At 42.8% G+C, this 25,927-nt stretch overlaps 1 pseudogene; it reads left to right on the top strand.

The window, feature by feature from the left end:
* The first annotated feature begins 1,012 nt into the window (after positions 1 to 1,012).
* Positions 1,013 to 24,774, top strand: LOC112242444 (annotated as a pseudogene).
* Positions 24,775 to 25,927: the final 1,153 nt, after the last annotated feature.

Below are 25,927 nucleotides of genomic sequence, written 5' to 3'. Positions count from 1 at the left end.
ACTCAGTCTATCTTATACCTATAGATCAATACATTGATGATCAATATGAGGATGCCTGAGCAGCTGCTTACCTTTGTGGGAGGTGTGTGTGATCAGGTTCAGAGTGCCTGGGAGCCGTGTCCTCATGGCTTTTATAGCCGTCCCTAGCCACAGCCTGATTTACAGACAACAACACCAATGTACAGACAGTCATAAATGTCAAACATCTATGAGAAACAACATGCTTTGTTATATGTCCACACATAGGGAGTGTTTTTAATGATTTATCAAAGAACACTCATGTGTGGACGTATAACAAGCTTCTGCTTAGAAAAACACCTTTCAACATTTTAGTATTTCACTGTCACAACATGGCTCATCATATTGTGATGTGCTCATCAAAACTCAAATCATTAACATCACACCTTTAACGATGAGTCAGTGGATATGATGGTCTGTTCAGTAACACTGGCAGACTGCTGTTATAATGAGGTACAACTTCTTATAAGTGTGTATGAGCCTTTATAATGGCACATGAAATGTTTAAAAGCATATCAAATGTTATGTTGTTCTATGCATGAATCAACATTTCAACGGACTCTAAATGGCTATCGGAAATGAATATCTACACTCCTAAGCACTATCTAGAATACCGAATGGTACTTTGGCTGTCCCAATAGGAAAACCCTTCGAAGAACACTTTTTGGTTCCAGGTTGAACCCTTTTTGGTTCCATGTAGAACCCTCTGTGGAAAGGGTTCTACATGGAACCCAAAAGGGTTCTACCTGGAACCAAAAATTGTTCTACCGGAACACAAAAAGGGCTCTGCCATGGCAACAGCCAAAGAACCCTTTTGGAACCCTTTTCTAAGAGGTATAGGCTGCATGTGTAGAATATGAATATTGAACTTGAAGTTATTTTTAAATGCCTATATATTCCAAGCTTTTTCTTTATTTTTCTATGTTCTTTCACATTTATATTAGGCTCCGTGCATTTTGTGTGCACATCATAACCTAACAACAGCCCCGACGCGATAGCCCCTGGATACCAAATGCGCGTTCCTTCTCGGCTCGCGCGGCCGTCACTGCAACGGCATACGCCACAATTACATTTCAGACCAGAGGAACGGCGCTGTCTTACAATGAAACACAGGCGGAGGCAGGCAGTGGAACTCTAGCCTGTGGTGCCTGCCATTTAGACCGAGAGATGGGTAGATGACGACCGAGAGCAATGGAGTCGAGGGCCCGTTGATAGCATGAATGACAGGTATCACAAGGCGGCCCGGGATGGCTACCTGGACCTGCTGAAGGAGGCTACGCGGAAGGACTTGAACGCGCCGGATGAAGATGGCATGACACCGACGTTATGGGCCGCTTATCATGGCAACTTGGAGGCTCTGCGACTTATCGTGGGCAGAGGGCAAGTAGACTTTAAGAACTGAAAATGTACTTTTCGTCACGTGTGGAATGTTGTATTCCTTTTGCTCAACTCGTGCAGTAGCTAAGGATAGATAGTGTCCATATCTCGTGTGGTTAATAATATTGTGTAATAAAACATTTAAGTATTATTGCGCACTCTTATCATGGATAGATACGATAGGTAAAGTTCCCTGTGTTAAATAGTTATTCTATTGCCCACCTATACTAGCTAGCCTACCCCTTCATGCAGTGCTCTGTGTATTATATGTATATTCTCCTATGGAACGCATCACCTCTGTAGGAATTAGGTCTGGTCTAGTAAAACCTGTAGCGTTAGATAAGGTCTGTAGCATTAGGTAAGGTCTGTAACATTAGGTCAGGTCTGTAACATTAGGTAGGGCTAGTATTAAAGGTCTGTAACATTAGGTCAGGTCTGTAACATTAGGTAGGGCTAGTATTAAAGGTCTGTAACATTAGGTCAGGTCTGTAACATTAGGTAGGCTAGTATTAAAGGTCTGTAACATTAGGTCAGGTCTGTAACATTAGGTAGGGCTAGTATTAAAGGTCTGTAACATTAGGTCAGGTCTGTAACATTAGGTAGGGCTAGTATTAAAGGTCTGTAACATTAGGTCAGGTCTGTAACATTAGGTAGGGCTAGTATTAAAGGTCTGTAACATTAGGTCAGGTCTGTAACATTAGGTAGGGCTAGTATTAAAGGTCTGTAACATTAGGTCAGGTCTGTAACATTAGGTAGGGCTAGTATTAAAGGTCTGTAACATTAGGTAGGGTTAGTATTAAAGGTCTGTAACATTAGGTCAGGTCTGTAACATTAGGTAGGGCTAGTATTAAAGGTCTGTAACATTAGGTCAGGTCTGTAACATTAGGTAGGACTAGTATTAAAGGTCTGTAACATTAGGTAAGGTCTGTAACATTAGGTAGGGCTAGTAAAAGGTCTGTAACATTAGGTAGGACTAGTATTAAAGGTCTGTAACATTAGGTAGGGCTAGTATTAAAGGTCTGTAACATTAGGTAGGGCTGTAACATTAGGTAGGGCTAGTAAAGGTCTGTAACATTAGGTCATCTGTAACATTAGGTAGGACTAGTATTAAAGGTCTGTAACATTAGGTCAGGTCTGTAACATTAGGTAGGGCTAGTATTAAAGGTCTGTAACATTAGGTCAGGTCTGTAACATTAGGTAGGACTAGGGTCTGTAACATTAGGTAGGACTAGTAGGGCTAAAGGTCTGTAACATTAGGTCAGGTCTGTAACATTAGGTAGGACTAGTATTAAAGGTCTGTAACATTAGGTAAGGTCTACATTAGGTAGGGCTAGTATTAAAGGTCTGTAACATTAGGTAGGAGGTCTGTAACATTAGGTAGGGCTAGTATTAAAGGTCTGTAACATTAGGTCAGGTCTGGAACATTAGGTCAGGTCTGTAACATTAGGTAGGGCTAGTATTAAAGGTCTGTAACATTAGGTAGGGCTAGTATTAAAGGTCTGTAACATTAGTAGGGCTAGTATTAAAGGTCTGTAACATTAGGTAGGACTAGTATTAAAGGTCTGTAACATTACGTCAGGTCTGTAACATTAGGTAGGGCTAGTATTAAAGGTCTGTAACATTAGGTCAGGTCTGTCTAACATTAGGTCAGGTCTGTAACATTAGGTAGGACTGGTCTAACATTAGGTAGGACTAGTATTAAAGGTCTGTAACATTAGGTAGGGCTAGTATTAAAGGTCTGTAACATTAGGTAGGTCTGTCACATTAGGTCAGGTCTGTAACATTAGGTAGGGCTAGTATTAAAGGTCTGTAACATTAGGTAGGGCTAGTATTAAAGGTCTGTAACATTAGGTAGGACTAGTATTAAAGGTCTGTAACATTAGGTCAGGTCTGTAACATTAGGTAGGACTAGTATTAAAGGTCTGTCACATTAGGTAGGGCTAGTATTAAAGGTCTGTAACATTAGGTCAGGTCTGTAACTAGTAGGGCTAGTATTAAGGTCTGTAACATTAGGTAGGACTAGTATTAAAGGTCTGTAACATTAGGTCAGGTCTGTAACATTAGGTAGGACTAGTATTAAAGGTCTGTAACATTAGGTAGGGCTAGTATTAAAGGTCTGTAACATTAGGTAGGACTAGTATTAAGGTCTGTAACATTAGGTAGGACTAGTATTAAAGGTCAGGTCTGTAACATTAGGTAGACTAGTATTAAAGGTCTGTCATTAGGTAGGAACTAGTATTAAAAGGTCTGTAACATTAGGTCAGGTCTGTACATTAGGTAGGGCTAGTAAAGGTCTGTAACATTAGGTAGGACTAGTATTAAAGGTCTGTAACATTAGGTAGGGCTAGTATTAAAGGTCTGTAACATTAGGTAGGACTAGTATTAAAAGGTCTAGTATTAAAGGTCAACATTAGGTAGGTCTGTAACTTAGTATTAAAGGTCTGTAACATTAGGTAGGTCTGTAACTAGTATTAAAGGTCTGTAACATTAGGTAACATTAGGTAGGGCTAGTATTAAAGGTCTGTAACATTAGGTAGGTCTGTAACTAGTAGGGCTAGTATTAAAGGTCTGTAACATTAGGTAGGGCTAGTATTAAAGGTCTGTAACATTAGGTCAGGTCTGTAACATTAGGTAGGGCTAGTATTAAAGGTCTGTAACATTAGGTAGGACTAGTATTAAAGGTCTGTAACATTAGGTAGGGCTAGTAGGGTCAATAGCAAGGTGCAGCACCAGTCGTGCTAGAGGGGTGTGCCATAATAACACATGAAAGAGGAGATCATAGCCTACTGACGGATTCAGGATGCAGGATAAATAAAGTTACAGTAGCCTACCGACAGAGTCAGGATGCAGGATAAATAAAGTAACAGTAGCCTACTGATCTTTAGTTTGTTCTTTGTCTGTGGCAGGTTAGCCACACCCATAATGCCTAGGTGGTGGTCAGTGGGGATTTATTGAAGTCATGTATGTTTGTTCCATTGAAATGAACTGTTTTGGCTCGGGGTAAACAAGTAAAAGGTCACCAATACCACCACCACACTGACCACACTAATAGTGTATACTGTAGAGAGGCCTACCTACAGTGCCTTGCGAAAGTATTTGGCCCCCTTGAACTTTGTGACCTTTTGCCACATTTCAGGCTTCAAACATAAAGATATAAAACTGTATTTTTTTGTGAAGAATCAACAATAAGTGGGACACAATCATGAAGTGGAACGACATTTATTGGATATTTCAAACTTTTTAACAAATCAAAACTGAAAAATTGGGCGTGCAAAATTATTCAGCCCCTTTACTTTCAGTGCAGCAAACTCTCTCCAGAAGTTCAGTGAGGATCTCTGAATGATCCAATGTTGACCTAAATGACTAATGATGATAAATACAATCCACCTGTGTGTAATCAAGTCTCCGTATAAATGCACCTGCACTGTGATAGTCTCAGAGGTCCGTTAGAAGCGCAGAGAGCATCATGAAGAACAAGGAACACACCAGGCAGGTCCGAGATACTGCTGTGAAGAAGTTTAAAGCCGGATTTGGATACAAAAGATTTCCCAAGCTTTAAACATCCCAAGGAGCACTGTGCAAGCGATAATATTGAAATGGGAAGGAGTATCAGACCACTGCAAATCTACCAAGACCTGGCCGTCCCTCTAAACTTTCAGCTCATACAAGGAGAAGACTGATCAGAGATGCAGCCAAGAGGCCCATGATCACTCTGGATGAACTGCAGAGATCTACAGCTGAGGTGGGAGACTCTGTCCATAGGACAACAATCAGTCGTATATTGCACAAATCTGGCCTTTTATGGAAGAGTGGCAAGAAGAAAGCCATTTCTTAAAGATATCCATAAAAAGTGTCGTTTAAAGTTTGCCACAAGCCACCTGGGGACACACCAAACATGTGGAAGAAGGTGCTCTGGTCAGATGAAACCAAAATTGAACTTTTTGGCAACAATGCAAAACGTTACGTTTGGCGTAAAAGCAACACAGCTCATCACCCTGAACACACCATCCCCACTGTCAAACATGGTGGTGGCAGCATCATGGTTTGGGCCTGCTTTTCTTCAGCAGGGACAGGGAAGATGGTTAAAATTGATGGGAAGATGGATGGAGCCAAATACAGGACCATTCTGGAAGAAAACCTGATGGAGTCTGCAAAAGACCTGAGACTGGGACGGAGATTTGTCTTCCAACAAGACAATGATCCAAAACTTAAAGCAAAATCTACAATGGAATGGTTCAAAAATAAACATATCCAGGTGTTAGAATGGCCAAGTCAAAGTCCAGACCTGAATCCAATCGAGAATCTGTGGAAAGAACTGAAAACTGCTATTCACAAATGCTCTCCATCCAACCTCACTGAGCTCGAGCTGTTTTGCAAGGAGGAATGGGAAAAGTCCAGTCTCTCGATGTGCAAAACTGATAGAGACATACTAAGCGACTTACAGCTGTAATCGCAGCAAAAGGTGGCGCTACAAAGTATTAACTTAAGGGGCTGAATAATTTGCACACCCAATTTTCAGTTTTTGATTTTGTTAAAAAAAGTTTGAAATATCCAATAAATGTCGTTCCACTTCATGATTGTGTCCCACTTTGTTGATTCTTCACAAAAATACAGTTTTATATCTTTATGTTTGAAGCCTGAAAATGTCGCAAAGTTCAAGGGGGCCGAATACTTTCGCAAGGCACTGTACTGTGAACATTTCCTGTACTTTTATTGGACAGTATATGTTTTCTGTGTTTTGAATACCATAGAATAGAATATCACATAATAGAATACCATAGAATAGAATACCATATAATAAAATATCATAGAATAGAATATCATATAATAGAATAGAATATCAGAATATAATATATTATAGAATAGATCATTTCATAGAATCTCATCATAGAATACCATAGAATATAATACCATATAATAGAATATCATATCATAGAATAGAATATCATATCATATCATATCATATCATAGAATATCATATCATAGAATAGAATATCATAATAGAATATCAGAATAGAATATCATATTATATCATAGAATATCATATAATAGAACAGGAATATATCATGGAATATAATAGAATAGAGAATATCATATAATAGAATATCACAGAATATCATATAATAGCATGGAATAGAATATCATGGAATAGAATATCATAATAGAGTATCATATAATAGAATAGTATCATGGAATCATGGAATAGAATATCATAGAATATAATAGAAAATAATATATCTATTGTTAATTTGGAAAATTATATCTAGAACAAAAATTGCCTTCTCCTTTTCCCCAAATAACCCCAGACATATATTGACTGGCACAGCTAGGTCAGCCACGAGGATATAGCCCAGCTGTGTAGACCAGTTTAATCATGAACCTTTCCATTGATAGACTATTAACTGAGTAGGTTAGCTAGTTCCAGACATTTAATGTCACCTAGTGCCCCTAGCAGTGCCCTGAGGCAGTGGTTCAATCCCCTGTCCTACCAGTCACTCTACACTACTGTATCACTCATCTCATATTCTATATCTGTCAATAAAACTTCCAAATACCCCCCAAAAATATAACATTGGATCTGATAAATGTTTTGTTGACGTGATGATGTGCATTGATTGATTTGGCCTCGCCCTACTTTCTTTGTGGAGGGACTACTGGCTCCAACTATAGACTAACCAATGAGCAAGCTACTGCTTAGTTATGTCACTGTTTTTCAAATAACCATAAAAGTGTCCATCTCTACTCATATCCTAGCAACATAAATGTTTGCAACAAAAGGAAGCCTACCATGATCAGTTAAGGCTGTTGTTGTATCCTCTCCTCAGTTTAACATTGCTTTTTGAAAAAACATCAGAACGTCAGAGAGGGTGAGATTACAATTCTAGATGTAGAATGTTACTTTACTGGTTATTGTGCAGGTCAGAATTATGTGATGCAACAATGGACAACTCATCACGTCATCATCATGCCATTTCTTCTTTCAGTAAAAATGTGTAAAGTGTAATGCTTTTTTACAGACAGACAATCTCACTTAGTTTCCATGTATGTCATTTGTCAGTAGCTATAAAATTAATTCAGATCAAACATTCTATTCAGGATAGAAAATGAATACATCTAATTTGGGACAATCAAATGACCAGTGGCCAATGAGCCTGTTTAGATAATGTCAGGTTCAAAACTTATGGCATCCTTGATAAAGATTTTTTTTAAAGACTGTATGAAATACAAATACTGAGATATTGTATGCACAAAAAAAAGTGAAAATATTATTTTATATACTAATTCAATTGATCAGAGAAAGAGAGTGTTTAACATGTGATAAAAAAGATGAGGAAACATTTCCCAATTTTATTGAGCGTACAATATAACTCAGTATTTGTATTATTTATTTTATAGTCTTTTTTGCTCATCTTTATCAAGGGATGCCAATAATTTTGGACCTGACTGTATGTTGGGTTTAGATTAGGAAGCACCAGTAAACTGGAGTACACAAAGCTCTCTTCAGTGTGTTTCTGGCTGACCTGGTTTCCTTCCTGTCCAGATAAAGAAGCCCATTAGCAAAGTAGTTACTGGCAAAAGTTCGGGAATTCTCTCTCTAATCTCTATTTCTCTCTCTTCTCTGTCCTCTTCTCTCTTCTCCATAAATATGTATGTACCTAATATGGGTTGGGAGGGGGGGGTCCTGTTTGGGTGTTTAAGACAGGGGCTTTCTACACATACCTTGTGTAGGGGGAGATTGTAAATGACAGTGGTCACATAGAGAACTAAGTATCCCACCACAAAGTAGTATACAAGGGTGAAGGTGGTTGGAGGTAGGGTGAGGATCGTACCAGAGCAACAGGCTGGTGAGGGCCTCCGACCCCCAGCTGGGGTTTCAGACCCTTATCTTTCCATGGCTCAGTTATCTGTTTCACCAGGGCCCTGTCAGGTGTCCTATTGGAAAATGACACGCAAAGCTCTTACAAGATGCCACCTTTTCTCAAGCTTCCAAGGCTTTTGGTGGAGGTGGGGACAGTGGAAAGGGGAGTCTCAGTCAGTGGTGGGACATAGGGAAAGCCCAGTTTCAGCTGTTATGTCAGCAGTATTCAGTCAGAGTCCAGGAGAGAACTGGGGAGCTTGAGAGGTTCATAAGTGAGGTAGAGGATGAGCTGGTGGGGCAAGGTAGGGCCGGGGCTGCGAGATAATCTGAACTACGCCTGGGTGTTTTCTTTCAGATGAAAGCAAAAGGAGCACTTGTATGAGCTAGGATGTTCCATGTTGAGAGGGATGGATGCTCCCAGCTCTTTCTTCTTTGGGTTGAAAAAACAGAGTTTGTCTGGTGGGGTAACTTCTGTTGTGGGGGAGATGAGGAGCCTGATGGGTGTGTAACTCCTGTGTGTTCTCAGGTTCTGCTCACGGACGTTCCCAAATTCAGAGAAATTAAATGGATTTTCTCCGGACGTTCACAAACTCTCGGCTGCTATCTCCAAGATGGCCTCTGGCCGCGCCCCGCTGGTCGATGGTCTGCCTGTGGACTTTTATAAAGTGAATTGACAGGACTTGTTTTGTTTTGTGAGTGCGTCGGAGGAGTTGCAACTAAGCTGTTGGTGGGTGGCTTGAGTGACCTAAAGAACTGGAGGCCTGTAGCGTTGTTCTGTGGGGACTATAAGGTCTTTGTCAAGGTCCTCTCTAACAGACTGAAGTCCCACTGGGACCAAATGTACTGTGTACCAGGATGCTCAATCACAGACCATCTGTTCATAATCAGAGACATAATAATCAAGGCTTCAGAATGTGGACCTTGGACCTTCTTCCAGAACGCCTTTGATAGGATGGACTATGAGTATCTGTGGGGGGGCAGTGGGTCTGTGAAGGGCTCAATATTTTGGGATGTATCTGGGCTTGGAGGGGTGGGTCAGGAAGAACCGGGAGGGAGTGTCATAAGTGGTGGTGTCGAAGCCAGGCGAAGTGGAGGTGGCTCCTCTACCAGAGTGTCATACAGAGGGAGGGTGCTGATCATCAACAACTTGGTGGCATCGTCCCTATGATATAAACTGTTCAAGGCCCCGTCAGTCTGCTGCCTGTCCAGGAAGGGAGACAAGGCCTCATGGACCTGGAGAGCAGGGTGGCAGGCTTCCGACCCAAAGTGGCACAGAGACTATACCACACTGATGATGGCTGGAGGGAACTAGCATGTGCTCTGTTGAGGAGGGCTGGCAATTTAGGGCTGGACCAGCAGCTTCTCCTCATGAGGCTGAACACAGCAGGGGTCTTAGACTTACACTCTAGTACTGAGTGCCTGGCAACTGCCAAGGACCACACGAGAAGGGGGTGTGGTGCATGGGCCATGGGAGGCCATCTTCTACACAGATCCCTTTAAGGTCGTTCCAGCCACCCTGCAGGGATGTTTAATGGCATCAAGAAACTGCCTAAGCCACCGTTTCCACCATTGCAAGTGACAGCAGACACTAGGGACTGGCAGGAAGGTCCGGAGGGCGTACTGACTTTTAACACTCGATCCTGGGAAGTTTGCGAAGGTGGGGGCAATGCACTGTTCACCCTCAGTGTTAAGGAAGTTAGGGCACATCAGGAGCTTAGCGGGAGTGAAGGGCATCAGTGGGGGTTGTGGGGGGCTGAGAGCATGGCAGCGTGTAGGTGGAGGGTGCTCTATAAGCTCCCCATTGTCGGGCAGGTTAGGTGACCGAGGTATTCAACCAGTGAAAGGGCCAAATGTGTTTGGTGTAATTTGTCTCCCTCTCCCTGTCTCTTTCTCTTGGTCATTTCTCTCTCTCTCCCTCTCCTCTATTTCTCTCTCTGTCAGTGTGTCTGCTTTTGCCAGGCATAGTCTCTCTCGTTCTCTCACACAGACTAAAGTGGGCCTTGTGTGCATTTCAGGAACACAAATATACTGTGCAAATGCCAAATTAGGTTTGATGTGGTTCATTAGTCCCTCTGTGCATTCCACCATTTTGTTGAGGGAAAATGTACACAAAGTAACACAATGGCGGGTCCACTTAGACAGTGTGGTGATAAAGTAACCGATAACAACCCTAGTTCTAGGAATTCCCACGGTATTCAGCTTATAAAACATTTACTACACCAAATGTGTACTGTACCCATCTCTCTCACTGATTATGATAAACAGCAGTTCTAACACCATGAAAAAGTGTGCGTGACATGTGGTACTAAAATACTTCCAGTCACCATAGCTCACAACACCAGTGACACTAGACAGCAGCACCCTTTCCAGGGAGACCATTTCAGTGATGTCTGACAACTTTATTGGGTTTGCTGCTGAAATACAGGCCTGGCAGATTTACAGTGGATTTATAGGAATTTAGTGAAACAGTAGCAGTAGGGAGCAACAATCTGTCATTCTATGATGTAACAACAAGCATAGTCAGGATACTGAGGACAGTGGAGTCCTTTTCAATTCCATTCTTATCATATTTTAAGTGAACAAGGGTTATCGTGTGTTATTATTGGGCTATGACCTGCAGTAAAAGGTGCCCAGAGAAGAGTGAGGGATGTAAAATCATGTAGTGTCTAACAACTGAGCTGTAATTGCATAATAAACATTATGTATCATCAAATAGCTGGTCGTCTGTAGCTCAGTTGGTAGAGCATGATGTGTGCAATGCCATGATGGTGCGTTGGATTCCTGGGACCAGACATAAAATGTATGCATCAATGTAAGTGGCTTTGGATAAAGTGTCTGGTAATTGGCAGATATTATATAATAGCACTGATATTTAGATTTATTTGAGATTCGTCTGCCCAGAGGCCCGGGCATTTGTGACACAGTCCTTTAAAGCGCTTTGACCCTTGAGTCCCCTTTGCACCATTTGCACCCCAAAACATTTACCAGGAGAGTAGACAAAAAAAGAAGCCCCAAAAGACGCTGATAATCAAAAATGAGAGAAAAAAATCTTTATTAGTATTTTGACAAATAAAGATTTAATGAAGAAAAGTACTCTTGTAACTCAGTTAAACTGTGATACATATTCTTAACCTGTTACGGCTAGAGCCCTCGGCTAGACCCCTCGGCAACATCCGGTGAAATTGCAGAGCGCCAAATTCAAATTAAATTACTATAAATATTAAACTTTCATGAAATCACAAGTGTAATACATCAAAAATAAAGCTTAACTCCTTGTTAATCCAGCCGGCATGTCAGATTTCAAAAAGGCTTTACAGCGAAAGCAAACCATGCGATTATCTGAGGACAGCGCCCATCATACAAATGCATGACAAACATATTTTAACCAGGGAAGTGCAACACGAAAGTCAGAAATAACGATATAATTCATGCCTTACCTTTGAAGATCTTCTTCTGTTGGCACTCCAAAATGTCCCAGAAACATCACAAATGGTCCTTTTGTTCGATAAATTCCTTCTTTATATCCCCAAAATGTCCATTTATTTGGCACGTTTGATTCAGATATACACCCGTTCCAACTCGCCCAACATGACTACAAATGATCTAATAAGTTACCTGTAAACTTGGTCCAAACAACTTTCCTAATACAACCTTAGGTATCCTAAAACGTAAATAATCAATCAAATTTAAGACGGAATATACTGTGTTCAATAGCGGATAAATTCAACGTGGAGCGAGCTCCAGGTCGTGCGCAACAAACAATAGAGTCCACTTGGCTTGACACTCACAACGAGCAGCTGTACTTCTTCATTTCTCAAAAGAAAATCATCAACCAATTTCTAAAGACTGTTGACATCTAGTGGAAGCCATAGGAACTGTAACCAGGTGCCTCATAAATATAGTTTCCCATAGAAAACGAATTGAAAACACAGTAACCTTAATTTTTCTTTTTCCTGGATGGTTTGTCTTCGGGGTTTCGCCAGCCAAATAAGTTCTGTTATACTCAGACATTATTTTAACAGTTTTAGAAACTTTAGCGTGTTTCTATCCAAATCTACCAATTATATGCATGTCCTAGCTTCTGGGCCTGAGTAACAGGCAGTTTACTTTGGGCACGCTTTTCATCTGGACGTGAAAATAGTGCCCCTAGCCCAAAGAGGTTTTAATAGAACAGAATGACCCTAACCCTACCTGACCCTAGCCCTCCTACCTGACCCTAAACCTAGCCCTACCTGATCCTAACTGATCCTAAACCTAACCCTAACCTGACCCTAACCCTACCTGACCCTAGCTCTAGCCCTACCTGACCCTAACCCTACCTGAACCTACCAGACCCTAACCCTACCTGACCCTAAACCTAACCCTACCTGACCCTAAACCTAAACCTAGCCCTACCTGACCCTAACCCTACCTGACCCTACCAGACCCTAAACCTAACCCTACCTAATCCTAAACCTAGCCCTACCGGATCCTAAACCTAACCCTACCTGATCCTAAACCTAAACCTAACCCCTTACCTGATCCTAAACCTACCTGACCATACCTGACCCTAACCCTACCTAACCCTACCTGACCCTAACCTAACCCTACCTGACCCTAACCCTACCTGACCCTAACCTAACCCTACCTGACCCTAACCCTACCTGACCCTACCTGAACCTACCAGACCCTAAACCTAACCCTACCTAATCCTAAACCTAGCCCTACCTGACCCTAACTGATCCTAAACCTACCTGATCCTAAACCTAACCCTACCTGACCCTAACCCTACCTGACCCTAACCTAATCCTACCTGACCCTAAACCTACCTGATCCTAACCCTAGCCCTACCTGACCCTAACCCTACCTGAACCTACCAGACCCTAACCCTACCTGACCCTAAACCTAGCCCTACCTGACCCTAAACCTAGCCCTACCTGACCCTACCTGACCCTAACCCTACCTGACCCTAACCCTACCTGATCCTAAACCTAACCCTACCTAATCCTAACCCTACCTGACCCTAGCTCTACATGACCCTAGCCCTACCTGATCCTAAACTGTGACCTCTCAGTTCTTAGACGATTTAGACTAACCTCTCAGTTCCTAAATCTTCTAGGCTGTGACCCCTCAGTTCCTAGAAGATTTAGACTTCCCAGACCACCTTTGTCTTATGTCCCAGACAAGACGACACATGCAAAACAAGACACTAAAATTGGCACACTAGAGAGGAGACAGCAAATCAATTCCGGAGACCCAGTTTGAACCCTTGTAGGTAACACTAGACAGTGAGAAACCAGGGTTGGGCAGGTGATATTTTAATAATTTGGCTCCCTGAGCTAATGCAGAGGCTTTAGCTCAGAAGGCTAAGTAAGAGTAATGTGTTGGCACCTTTTTTCTCAGAGTGCAGGGTTCTATCTAGGACCAAAAGGGTTCTTCAGCTGTCCCCATAGGGGAAACCTCTGAAGAACCCCTTTTGATTCCAGGTAGAACCCTTTTGATTCCAGGTAGAACCCTTTTGATTCCAGGTAGAACCCTTTTGATTCCCATTTAAAACCCTTTCCACAGAGGGTTCTACCTGGAACCAAAAGGTTTATCCTATGGGGACAGTCGAAGAACCCTTTTGGAACCTTTTTTCTAAGAGTGTGGATTGTCAGATCAGGGCAGGAAGAAATTAAAGTCAGGCAAGTTAGGAGTTAGTTAATCCTATGGCTCTCCTGGGGGGGAAATCAGGATCAGGCAGGTGAGGTGTTAATCTGCTGGCGTTCCAAGTTAATGCCTTTAACTCATTGGACTAAAACTGTTGTGTTGCGCACGAGACCCGGGTTGGTCACACAAGAAATCAAGGTCAGTCTGGTGAAAGGTGCTAATCCTGGCTCTGGTTGGGACTAGCGTGGCAGGCACACAGCTTCTCCGTTGTCTGTGAAAACCTTGCAGCTTTGTCCATCAATAATGTATCCCTAGCCCCTGCGACCAGTGCAATGCTAGCTGCACCTCATCAACTATTGATCAAGCCTGTTGGAGAACTAATGCTACAGTATATAGGGATGCTACGACGGAGCTCAAACCCTGTCTGTTAAAGCATTTATGTTGGAAAGTCAACTGAAATCAACTCAATTATTGCTTAAAGGTCATCTGGAACTTAAAAAGAAAAAACAATTCACGGTTGCCCCTATCACTTCCATTGATTGTTAGCTAGCTAGCGGTGGCTAATGTTAGTGAAGGTCCTAATGGCTTTTCAAAGAAAACTGGAAAATTACAGACTTGGGTTTTTATATCAGGTAAATCCATTTGAATTCAACCACTTTTTGACAGCATCCCTTTAGATTTATACAACACTTTCCATTACATTAGAAATCCAAGGCTTAAAAACAAAGGTGTCCATGTATGCTGATGACTCACGTTTTATATTATGTTCACAACCTAGATCCCTGCAATGTCTCATTGAAGATCTAGATAACTCTTCCGGACTAAAACCTAATTATGATAAGTGTACAATATTACGTATTGGATCATTTACATTACCCTGCAGTTTACCTTTAAAACGGGTTCATGGTGAAGTAGACATACTTGGTATTCATGTCACAAAATATATAAATGAGCTCTCCACAATGAATTTCAATAGAAAACTTGTAAAAATAGACAAGATCCTGCAACCATGGAGGTAAATACCTGTCTATTTATGTACAAATTGCCCTGATTAACTCCATAGTTGTATCTCAGTTTACTCACTTATGCCGCTGCCTACTCCTGATGATTAGTTTCTCAAATCATATGAGCAAGAAATATTTTGTTGCAAAAGGGTTTGCTAATGATCAATTAGTCTTTTAAAATGCTAAACCTGGATTAGCTAACACAACGTGCCATTGGAACACAGGAGTGATGGTTGCTGATAATGGGCCTCTGTATGCCTATGTAGATATTCAATTAAAAATCAGCGGTTTCCAGCTACGATAGTCATTTACAATGTTAACAATGTCTACACTGTGTTTCTGATCAATTTGATGTTATTTTAAGGGACAAAAAAAAAAAACGCTTTTCTTTCAAAAACAAGGACATTTCTAAGTGACCAAAACTTGAACGGTAGTGTGTATATGTGTGTACACACACACACACACACACACACACACACACACACACACACACACACACACACACACACACACACACACACATATATACTGCTTGACTAAAAAAAATCTTGGTCGATCAAACAATCAACCATCGACTAATTGGGGTCAGCCCTACTTGCCTTGCACCACTTATTAGATATATTAGCTTGATAGCAAACGTCCTCGCCATGTGATTTATCATAGTAATAAGCAGCAGCAATCTAAAGGATCAGATGAAAAACATGCCAGGAAAAGTGATTGGCTGAAATGATGAAGTAAGTGGATGGAGAAATTAGTTGTCAAACAGTTGTCATTTTTTTGCTCTTTTATTTATTTACATTTAACGTAAATGGAGTTTGAGTGTTCAGATAAAAATAAAAATAATATTTGCATATGTAACTTAGACCCTACTTCACATCATCTGAGGTTGTGTTGTGCCTCCATCGGTTGAGACACAACATGTAAAGGTTTAAAATGTCAATTTCTTGAAAAGAATGTTTTTATAAAGTATAAAATAGTTTGACAACCCTGTTTGTAAGCTTTTAAAACATAATCTCAACCGTTGATCTTTTCCAGTGATGAAGACAAGTCTCGTGGTATGGTGGGGTATGCAACATGGGTCAACATTGAGCACCTTTCTCTCTTCAATGTCAAGAGTCACTTTCTGATCACTTCTACAATGGGCAAATATGTATGGAAGGTTTCGTTCAAAGCAAAAGGGGTGTTGTCAAGAAAGTGATTGGATTGACTCTGTTGTAACAGGACCTCTTTCACCCCTCTGCCCGGTTGACACTAATACAGATGATCTTCCCCATGCTTGACTATGGGGATGTCATCTACAGTTCAACATGCAAGGGATCCCCAGAGAAGCAAGATGGGCTTCATCATTCCACCATTTTGTTGAGGGAAAATGCACAAAGTAGCACAATGGCAGGTCCACTTAGTGTGGTGATAAAGTAACCGATAACAACCCTAGTTCTAGGAATTCCCACGGTATACAGCTTATAAAACATTTACTACACTGTGTACTGTACCCATCTCTCAGTGATTATGATAAACAGCACACATTCACATTTCCATCAATCGGCCTGTCAACATATCCTCCAGCTATAGAACAGTGTTGAATAATACCTGACCTCTACTGTACAAGTAGAATACGCTCTACCTGACCCCCTAATGGGCTACCAAGTGGCGCAGTGGTCTAAGGCATTGCATCTCAGTGCTAGAGGAGTCACTACAGACCCTGGTTTGATCCCGGGCTGTATCACAACCGGCCATGATCAGGAGTCCCATTAGGCGGAGCTTGGCCGGGGTAGGCCGTCATTATAAAATAAGAATTTGTACTTAACTAATTTGCCTTGTTAAATAAAGGTTCAATAATAAATAAAACCCTACCAGACCCTAACCAATATAAAGTATATTTGTTTCATTGTTCTCTATTATTCTGTGTACATCTGTGACCCCTCAGTTCCTAGAAGATTTAGACTGTGACCCCTCAGTTCCTGCCCTTCTGTGTTGTCAAATGCCCCCGCCCTTCTGTTGTCACATGCCCCCGCCCTTCTGTTGTCACATGCCCCCGCCCTTCTGTGTTGTCACATGCCCCCGCCCTCCTGTGTTGTCACATGCCCCCGTCCTCCTGTGTTGTCACATGCCCCGTCCGTCTGTGTTGTCACATGCCCCGTCCGTCTGTGTTGTCACATGCCCCCGCCCCTCCGTCTGTGTTGTCACATGCCCCCGTCCGTCTGTGTTGTCACATGCCCCGTCCGTCTGTGTTGTCACATGCCCCCGTCCGTCTGTGTTGTCACATGCCCCCGTCCGTCTGTGTTGTCACATGCCCCCGTCCGTCTGTGTTGTCACATGTCCCCGTCCGTCTGTGTTGTGTTGTCACATGTCCCCCCGCCTCCTGTGTTGTCACATGCCTCGCCTGTCACATGTCTGTGTTGTCACATGCCCCGTCCTTGTGTTGTCACATGTCCCCGTCCTTGTGTTGTCACATGTCCCTGTCCTTCTGTGTTGTCACATGTTTTGTTGTGATTTGATTTATTGCACCACACTTCCTAGTCATCACTGGCCAGGCCGTCATTGTAAATAAGAATTTGTCTGTAGTCCTTTACAGGCAGCTTTGAACTCTGATAAGGGCCTATATCGTAAGGCAGTGGCTGTATACATGTGCACTTCACATTTCCATATCATTAAAAACTCATGTAATAAACAGTGTCAGCATTTATGAACACTAATATACAGTTACAAGATGACATTGTGTTATACCCTGGGTTTGTTCTGAACAGAATGAGACAATGTTTGTTGTATTGGGACAAAGATTTGCCGTGGACCACGTATTTGAATGCACTCATGACTCCATTCTATGTGGAAAATAATTACAATCTGCTGCTCTGAATTGCCTTGTGAAAGCCTCAACACTAATGTCATGTTATAATGGAGCTCTCATGTTGGCTATAGAACATACAAAAACACCTTATAGTTGAAGACTCTCCTTTGAGTCATAGAAACGCATTGAAATGACTTAGGAACGGTTCACACTTGGAGAGGTGTGTGGCCCCTTGGAGACACCAGTTAGTCCTCTCACTCAAACCCTTGTCATTCTATTGTCTTATGTTTCACCTACCCCAGATTTCCCAATAATATTCTTATCATGTTACTGAATATATCCAGAGTATTTTCTGGTTTAGTTAAACAAATGCAGTAAAAGTGCTGTAAATGTAAAATCACATTAAATCAACAGTGGATTCAGTCTTGTGTCAGGTGAACTGGTGTCCTCACCTTTAGTCTCATACTTGTCCCATAATCTCCAAACTGTTCCCTTTTAATTGCTACTATAATTCTGCATATGCTTTCCATATTTCCTCTGAGGAAAAGATTTTATTTAGCCCAATGCCCACCAGTGTAAGGGGTTTTAACTGACTCACCTGGATAAATAAAATATATACACATTTAAAAACGAACCATGGATTAAAGTTGGTCTCCTGGCCCGGACTACTTTCAGGGTCAGGAACCATCTAACATCAAGTTGTAAAATCATGAACTTCCCCTTTAAGATCAGCAATAAGCTTAGTGTACCACCATCCAGAACCATTCCAAATCTGACAGCTGTTTATACACTGCCTTTAAATAGAGGAACTTCCTGTTAATATTTAAACCTCTGAAAGGATAAGTTGAAGTACAAGCTGGTGGTAAACAGGACTTCACCTTTGATGTAATTCCTGTAAACAATTCCCTTTTCCTGGGAATAGAACTGAAATACGAATCACGTTGTGATATGTTATCAATGTTTTATGGAACACGTTAAAAACTCAAATCTGCCCCTCAGCCCTAAACAAATACTAGTGACTTTAAGTCATCTGTACTGGCCCTAAACAAATATAAGTGACAAAGTCAACTGTACTGGCCCTAAACAAATATTAGTGACAAAGTCAACTGTACTGGCCCTAAACAAATATTAGTGACTTTAAGTCATCTGTACTGGCCCTAAACAAATACTAGTGACTTTAAGTCATCTGTACTGGCCCTAAACAAATATTAGTGACAGTCAACTGTACTGTCCCTAAACAAATATTAGTGACAAAGTCTGTACTGGCCCTAAACAAATATTAGTGACGTTATGTCATCTGTACTGGCCCTAAACAAATATTAGTAATGTTAAGTCAACTGTACTGTCCCTAAACAAATATTAGTGACACTAAGTAATCTGTAATGTCACTACATTGGGAAAACTCAGCTCCAATGCTGCGCGACTGAAGGAATTGAGCATGACATCACCAGGTATGCACACCCTGGTAGTACGCTCCTGAGTCAGGGGCAGCCTGACTGGCCCGGGCCTCCGTGAAACAAGACACTGGTTAGTGTAGTGGTGTTGACAAGCCGGTGGTTGTGTTACAGGCTGACTGTAGTGTAGAGGTATACAGTGGGGCAAAAAAGTATTTAGTCAGCCACCAATTGTGCAAGTTCTCCCACTTAAAAAGATGAGGCCTGTAATTTTCATCATAGGTACACTTCAACTATGACAGACAAAATAAGAAGAAAAAAAATCCAGAAAAATCACATTGTAGGATTCTTTATGAATTTATTTGCATATTATGGTGGAAAATAAGTATTTGGTCAATAACAAAAGTTTCTCAATACTTTGTTATATACCCTTTGTTGGCAATGACAGAGGTCAAACGTTTTCTGTAAGTCTTCACAAGGTTTTCACACACTGTTGCTGGTATTTTGACCCATTCCTCCATGCAGATCTCCTCTAGAGCAGTGATGTTTTGGGGCTGTTGCTGGGAAACAGACTTTCAACTCCCCCCAAAGATTTTCTATGGGGTTGAGATCTGGAGACTGGCTAGGCCACTCCAGGACCTTGAAATGGTTCTTACAAAGCCACTCCATTGCCCGGGCGGTGTGTTTGGGATCATTGTCATGCTGAAAGACACAGCCACATTTCATCTTCAATGCCCTTGCTGATGGGAGGTTTTCACTCAAAATCTCATAATACATGGCCCCATTCATTCTTTCCTTTACACGGATCAGTCATCCTGGTCCCTTTGCAGAAAAACAGCCCCAAAGCATGATGTTTCCACCCCATGCTTCACAGTAGGTATGGTGTTCTTTGGATGCAACTCAGCATTCTTTGTCTTCCAAACATGACGAGTTGAGTTTTTACCAAAAAGTTCTATTTTGGTTTCATCTGACCATATGACATTCTCCCAATCTTCTGTATCATCCAAATGTTCTCTAGCAAACTTCAGGCGGGCCTGGACACGTTTGGCACTGCAGGATTTGAGTCCCTGGCAGCGTAGTGTGTTACTGATGGTTGGCTTTGTTACTTTGGTCCCAGCTCTCTGTAGGTCATTCACTAGGTCCCCCGTGTGGTTCTTGAATTTTTGCTCACCGTTCTTGTGATAATTTTGACCCCATGGGGTGAGATCTTGCGTGGAGCCCCAGATCGAGGGAGATTCAGTGGTCTTGTATGTCTTCCATTTCCTAATAATTGCTCCCACAGTTGATTTCTTCAAACAATGCTGCTTACCTATTGCAGATTCAGTCTTCCCAGCCTGGTGCAGGTCTACAATTTTGTTTCTGGTGTCCTTTGACAGCTCTTTGGTCTTGGCCATAGTGGAGTTTGGAGTGTGACTGTTTGAGGTTGTGGACATGTGTCTTTTATACTGATAACAAGTTCAAACAGGTGCCATTAATACAGCTAACGAGTGGAGGACAGAGGAGCCTCTTAAAGAAGAACTTACAGGTCTATGAGAGCCAGAAATCTTGCTTGTTTGTAGGTGACCAAATACTTATTTTCCACCATAATTTGCAAATAAATTCATTAAAAATCCTACAATGTGATTTTCTGAAAAACATTCTCATTTTGTCTGTCATAGTTGAAGTGTACCTATGATGAAAATTACAGGCCTGTCATCTTTTAAGTGGGAAAACTTGCACAATTGGTGGCTGACTAAATACTTTTTGCCCCACTGTAGGTCCTAGTGGAGGCTGAGGTGCTCATGGTAGGCTGATGGTAGGGAATGGAAAGCATGGAGAAGCCAGAGAAGTCCTCTAAACGTAATGACAACAGGTCCAAACAGTGGTATTGTTCATCTCATAACTTGTGTATCTGTTTGGCGTCATTAAGAATTAGTTTACTGTGGTGCTGGTGCTGTGGCTGCAGAGATTTATCAGTGCTAAAGGGTACTGTGATGTAAGGTTAAACATGATTTATGAAGACTCGATGAATAGCCCATGGATGAGATCTCAGTGCTGAAATCATGATTTAAAAAATCATGGGCTTTCTCACAAGGTACCTGCTATGTTTAGGAGTATCTGAGTGGGTTATCCTTCTCCTGGTTCATATTACTCACAGATAGCACTTACTGAATGCCTTTGGAACAGAACAGCATGACTTGTTGTAACAGCATCATCACCTCTGTCTTGGCACGGGTCTTCGTTGGCACTGTAAAGAGTTGGGGATGATCTTGACATCGTTGCAAAATTGATGTTTCAAGTACAGGTAAGAGTGGGAAAAAAGTATCTTGTTTACTAAGAGCACGTATTTGTGGTGCATTAGATTTAGCTTGATATTTTCACATTTGGGACTACTCCATTGGTTCTGGGGGGGACGACTAAATCCAGCAGTTCAAGTATTTGAAATACTTTTCCATAGTCCTGTTCGTCCCAGGTCTGGTACAACATCCATATTAGAATGAAGACTGTCTAATATGGAGGCCATATGTGTGCTATATGCCCGTTGCTTCTTTCAGCCTCTCTGGATCAACATTCTAGCTGATTTCTGTACTTCCTCTTGTTCTGCAGAGGCAACCCTGATAAGTGTGACATATGGGGAACACACCTCTCCACCTGGCGGCCGCCAACGGCCACCACAACTGCCTGTCCTTCCTGGTGTCCTTCGGTGCCAACATGTGGTGCCTGGACAACGACTACCACACGCCCTGGACATGGCCGCCACCAAAAGCCACATGGACTGTGTCCGCTACCTGGACTCCATTGCCGCCAAGCAGTCGGCCCTCAACCCAAGCTGGTGGGGAAGCTGAAGGAGCGGGCTTTCCGTGAGGCCGAGAGGAGGATTACAAACTGAGTGTGTGAAGCTGCAGCGGAAGCACCACAAGCGTATGGAGCGGTCAAGTTCCACAAAGAGGCGGCGTCGGAGCAGTCCATGTCAGACGCCATGAGCTACTCTCCAGCTACACAAGCAGCTCAGTGAGCCGCAAGCTGCACCACCTCAAACACCACCACCTCAACACTGCACCACCCCTGTCAGTGTGCCATACTCTCAGGTCAGTACAAACTGCACCACCCCGTCAGTGTGCCATACTCTCAGGTCAGTACAAGCTGCACCACCCCTGTCTGCACCACCACCACCCCTAATACTCTCAGGTCACCACCACCATCCCTGTGTCCATACTCTCAGGTCAGTACAAACTGCACCACCCCTGTCAGTGTGCCATACTCTCATCAGTACAAGCTGCACCACCCCTGTCAGTGTGCCACTCAGGTCAGTCAGGTCAGTACAAGCTGGTCAGTACAAGCTGCACCACCCCTGTCAGTGTGCCATACTCTCAGGTCAGTACAAGCTGCACCACCTAAACACCACCACTGTCAGTGTGCCATACTCTCAGGTCAGTACAAGCTGCACCACCCTGTCAGTGTGCCATACTCTCAGGTCAGTACAAGCTGCACCACCCCTAGTGTGCCATACTCTCACCACTGCACCACCCCTGTCAGTGTGCCATACTCTCAGGTCAGTACAAACTGCACCACCCCTGTCAGTGTGCCATACTCTCAGGTCAGTACAAACTGCACCACCTAAACACCACCACAGTCAGTGTGTGTCACACCCTGATCTATTTCACCTGTCTTGTGCTTGGTCTCCACTGCCCACTCCAGGTGTCTCCCAAATCAGAGTCAGGCAGGATCAGGACAGGCAGAAAGGTCAGAACTGGGAAGGCTAAGGGGAAAAACTAGAACTAGGAACACTGTCTGTGCTTGTCTCCACTCCAGGTGTCTCCTAAATCAGACAGGATCAGACAAACTAGAACAGAGAACTGGGACAGGGGAAAAGGAACACTCTGTTAGGACTTAACGGGTAAGACAAACTAGCAACAGACAAACAGATAACTCAGGTATAAATACACAGGGGATAATTGGGAAAGTGTGCCATAGGAGACACCTGGAGGGGGGGTGGAGACAAGTATAAGACAGGTGAAACAGATCAGGGTGTGACAGTGTGCCGTACTCTTAGGTCAATACAATACAGCTTCATCCAGCCATTTTTGGCTTTTGAATATTTATTTAAAGGGACATTCCACTCCAAAACCAATGTTTGTCAGATAAAAATAGTTTTAAAAAATAAAAATAGTCCAATGTCAAGAGGAGTGCACATTCCATTGTCTGTGTAGGTCCAGCTATATGATGCCTCAAGCTAAATGAATAAATGGGAAAGATGAATACAGCACATCTGGAAATAATATGATGCTTCTCTTTTCCCTTCATTTAGGATTGTCGCACAAAGCTGCATCTATAAAATGAATGACCTGGGATATGGACTTATCTCAAGTTTGACAAATGTAATGTCCCTTTAATTTTCAACATGGCGTACATAATTATAGTCTGCAAATAACTGTCATTGTATCCTCTCCTTTCTCCACTGATGGGAAATGTTGCTGTTCCAACTGTTGTGCATGTGAAACTCCCTCTCTGTTATGTCTGCTGCTGTACCATTTCACATGCAACAGTTGGAACAGCAGCATTTCCCATCAGTGAAGAAAGGAGAGGATACAATGACAGTTATTTGCAGTCTATAATTATGTATGCCATGTTGAAAATTAAAGGGACATTACACTCCCAACATTAAACATTTGTCATCTGTTAAATTTGAGATGTGTGCTCCTCTATAATTAGTGGTTGAAGCCTGTGTTGCTCTTTGTCCCTGCAGGCTACTCTTCACGCCACAACCCGAGGCAAGACCAAGATCCAGAAGAGGTTGGAGAAGAGGAAGCAAGGGGACGGGACCTTCAAGATCTACGAGGACGGCAGGAAGAGCGTGCGCTCCCTCTCGGGCCTTCAGCTGGGCAACGATGTCATGTTCCTTAAACAGGGAACCTATGTCGGCCCTCGGGACCGCGCAGGGCGCCGCGGCAACCTCCGAGACATATTCCACGGAGACGCCAACGACGACGCCATCTCTCGTGCCATCAGCGAGCCAGACTTGTCTTACCGGCCCGACATGGAATACTCTGAGGTCAGCACCGACTCGGGCCACGACTCTCTCTTCAACCGGCCCGGTCTGGGAACCATGGTGTTCCGACGCAACTATATCAGCGGCGGCCTGTTCGGCATCGGCGGGCGTGACGAGGGGAGCCTCGGCGTAGGAACCGAACGGGCTGGCAGCACCAACGTTCGGCTACGCAGCCGGCTGCGGCGTTCGCCCAGCCTGGACGATGGGGGGGACAGCATCGGCAGTGCCAGCAGCCTCCGGGAAAGGAACCGCCAGGAGCTTCCCTGGGACGAGCTGGAGCTGGGGCTGGATGATGACTGCGAGGCCGTGACCAGCCCGTTGGAGGTGTTCTTGGCTGCGCAGACCATGGGCGAGTTCCTCACCGTCTTCAGGCGGGAGAAGATCGACCTGGAGGCGCTGCTGCTGTGCTCGGACCAGGACCTCAAGAGCATCCACATCCCCTGGGGCCCAGGAAGAAAATCCTAGATGCCTGCAAGAGACGTCTGGAGACCCTTGAGGACCCTGACTACATCGAGGACACCCTGCTGTGAATGGTGAATGACACTTTTGGATCTGAAGATGCTGTGTAGGTACTGTATACCTCTACTACTGTGACGTTCACCTACAGAGGAAACCTACACTACAGAGTAAACCTACACTACAGAGTAAACCTAACCTACAGAGTAAACCTACACTACAGAGTAAACCTAACCTACAGAGTAAACCTAACCTACAGAGTAAACCTAACCTACAGAGTAAACCTACATTACAGAGTAAACCTACATTACAGAGTAAACCTACATTACAGAGTAAACCTAACCTACAGAGTAAACCTACACTACAGAGTAAACCTACATTACAGAGTAAACCTACATTACAGAGTAAACCTACATTACAGAGTAAACCTACATACAGAGTAAACCTAACCTACAGAGTAAACCTAACCTACAGAGTAAACCTACATTACAGAGTAAACCTAACCTACAGAGTAAACCTAACCTACAGAGTAAACCTAACAGAGTAAACCTAACCTACAGAGTAAACCTACATTACAGAGTAAACCTAACCTACAGAGTAAACCTAACCTACAGAGTAAACCTACACTACAGAGTAAACCTACATTACAGAGTAAACCTACACTACAGAGTAAACCTACATTACAGAGTAAACCTACACTACAGAGTAAACCTACACTACAGAGTAAACCTAACCTACAGAGTAAACCTACATTACAGAGTAAACCTACACTACAGAGTAAACCTACACTACAGAGTAAACCTAACCTACAGAGTAAACCTAACCTACAGAGTAAACCTACATTACAGAGTAAACCTACACTACAGAGTAAACCTACACTACAGAGTAAACCTACACTACAGAGTAAACCTACACTACAGAGTAAACCTACATTACAGAGTAAACCTAACCTACAGAGTAAACCTAACCTCCAGATTACATCTGAGTGTGTAGTGTGGGGATTTTTCAGTGGGACATGTTAGTATTGTTGCTGCTCTCCTCTACACATAGTTATGAAGGAAGGCATCTAGTGTTTTCTTTGGTTGATGATAATAGTAACAATCCGGCATAGAATTCATTCTTGTCTGTCTCTTCAAATATGTCATTGCCATTCTTCTGGAGACCACTAGGTGGACACACTGTATAGGTCCAGCAGAATGCTCTTCCTACCTTAAAGGTAGGTCAGTGGAGCATTGTTGCTCAGTGTTGTCAGGGCTAATGTCTCAAAGGGGTTTGTTGTAGTGTATGCAACATTCAGAGACTTTACAGCTACAACATAAATAGCGGTTTGTTGTAGTGTATGCAATATTCAGGGACACGCTTATCTGACTCTGC

This window comes from Oncorhynchus tshawytscha, unplaced genomic scaffold (assembly GCF_018296145.1).
Source record: "Oncorhynchus tshawytscha isolate Ot180627B unplaced genomic scaffold, Otsh_v2.0 Un_contig_12287_pilon_pilon, whole genome shotgun sequence".
Classification (NCBI taxonomy): Eukaryota; Metazoa; Chordata; class Actinopteri; order Salmoniformes; family Salmonidae; genus Oncorhynchus; species Oncorhynchus tshawytscha.
The sequence above is the reverse complement of the archived record's forward strand: the minus strand, read 5'-3'. Positions and strand labels throughout refer to the sequence as shown.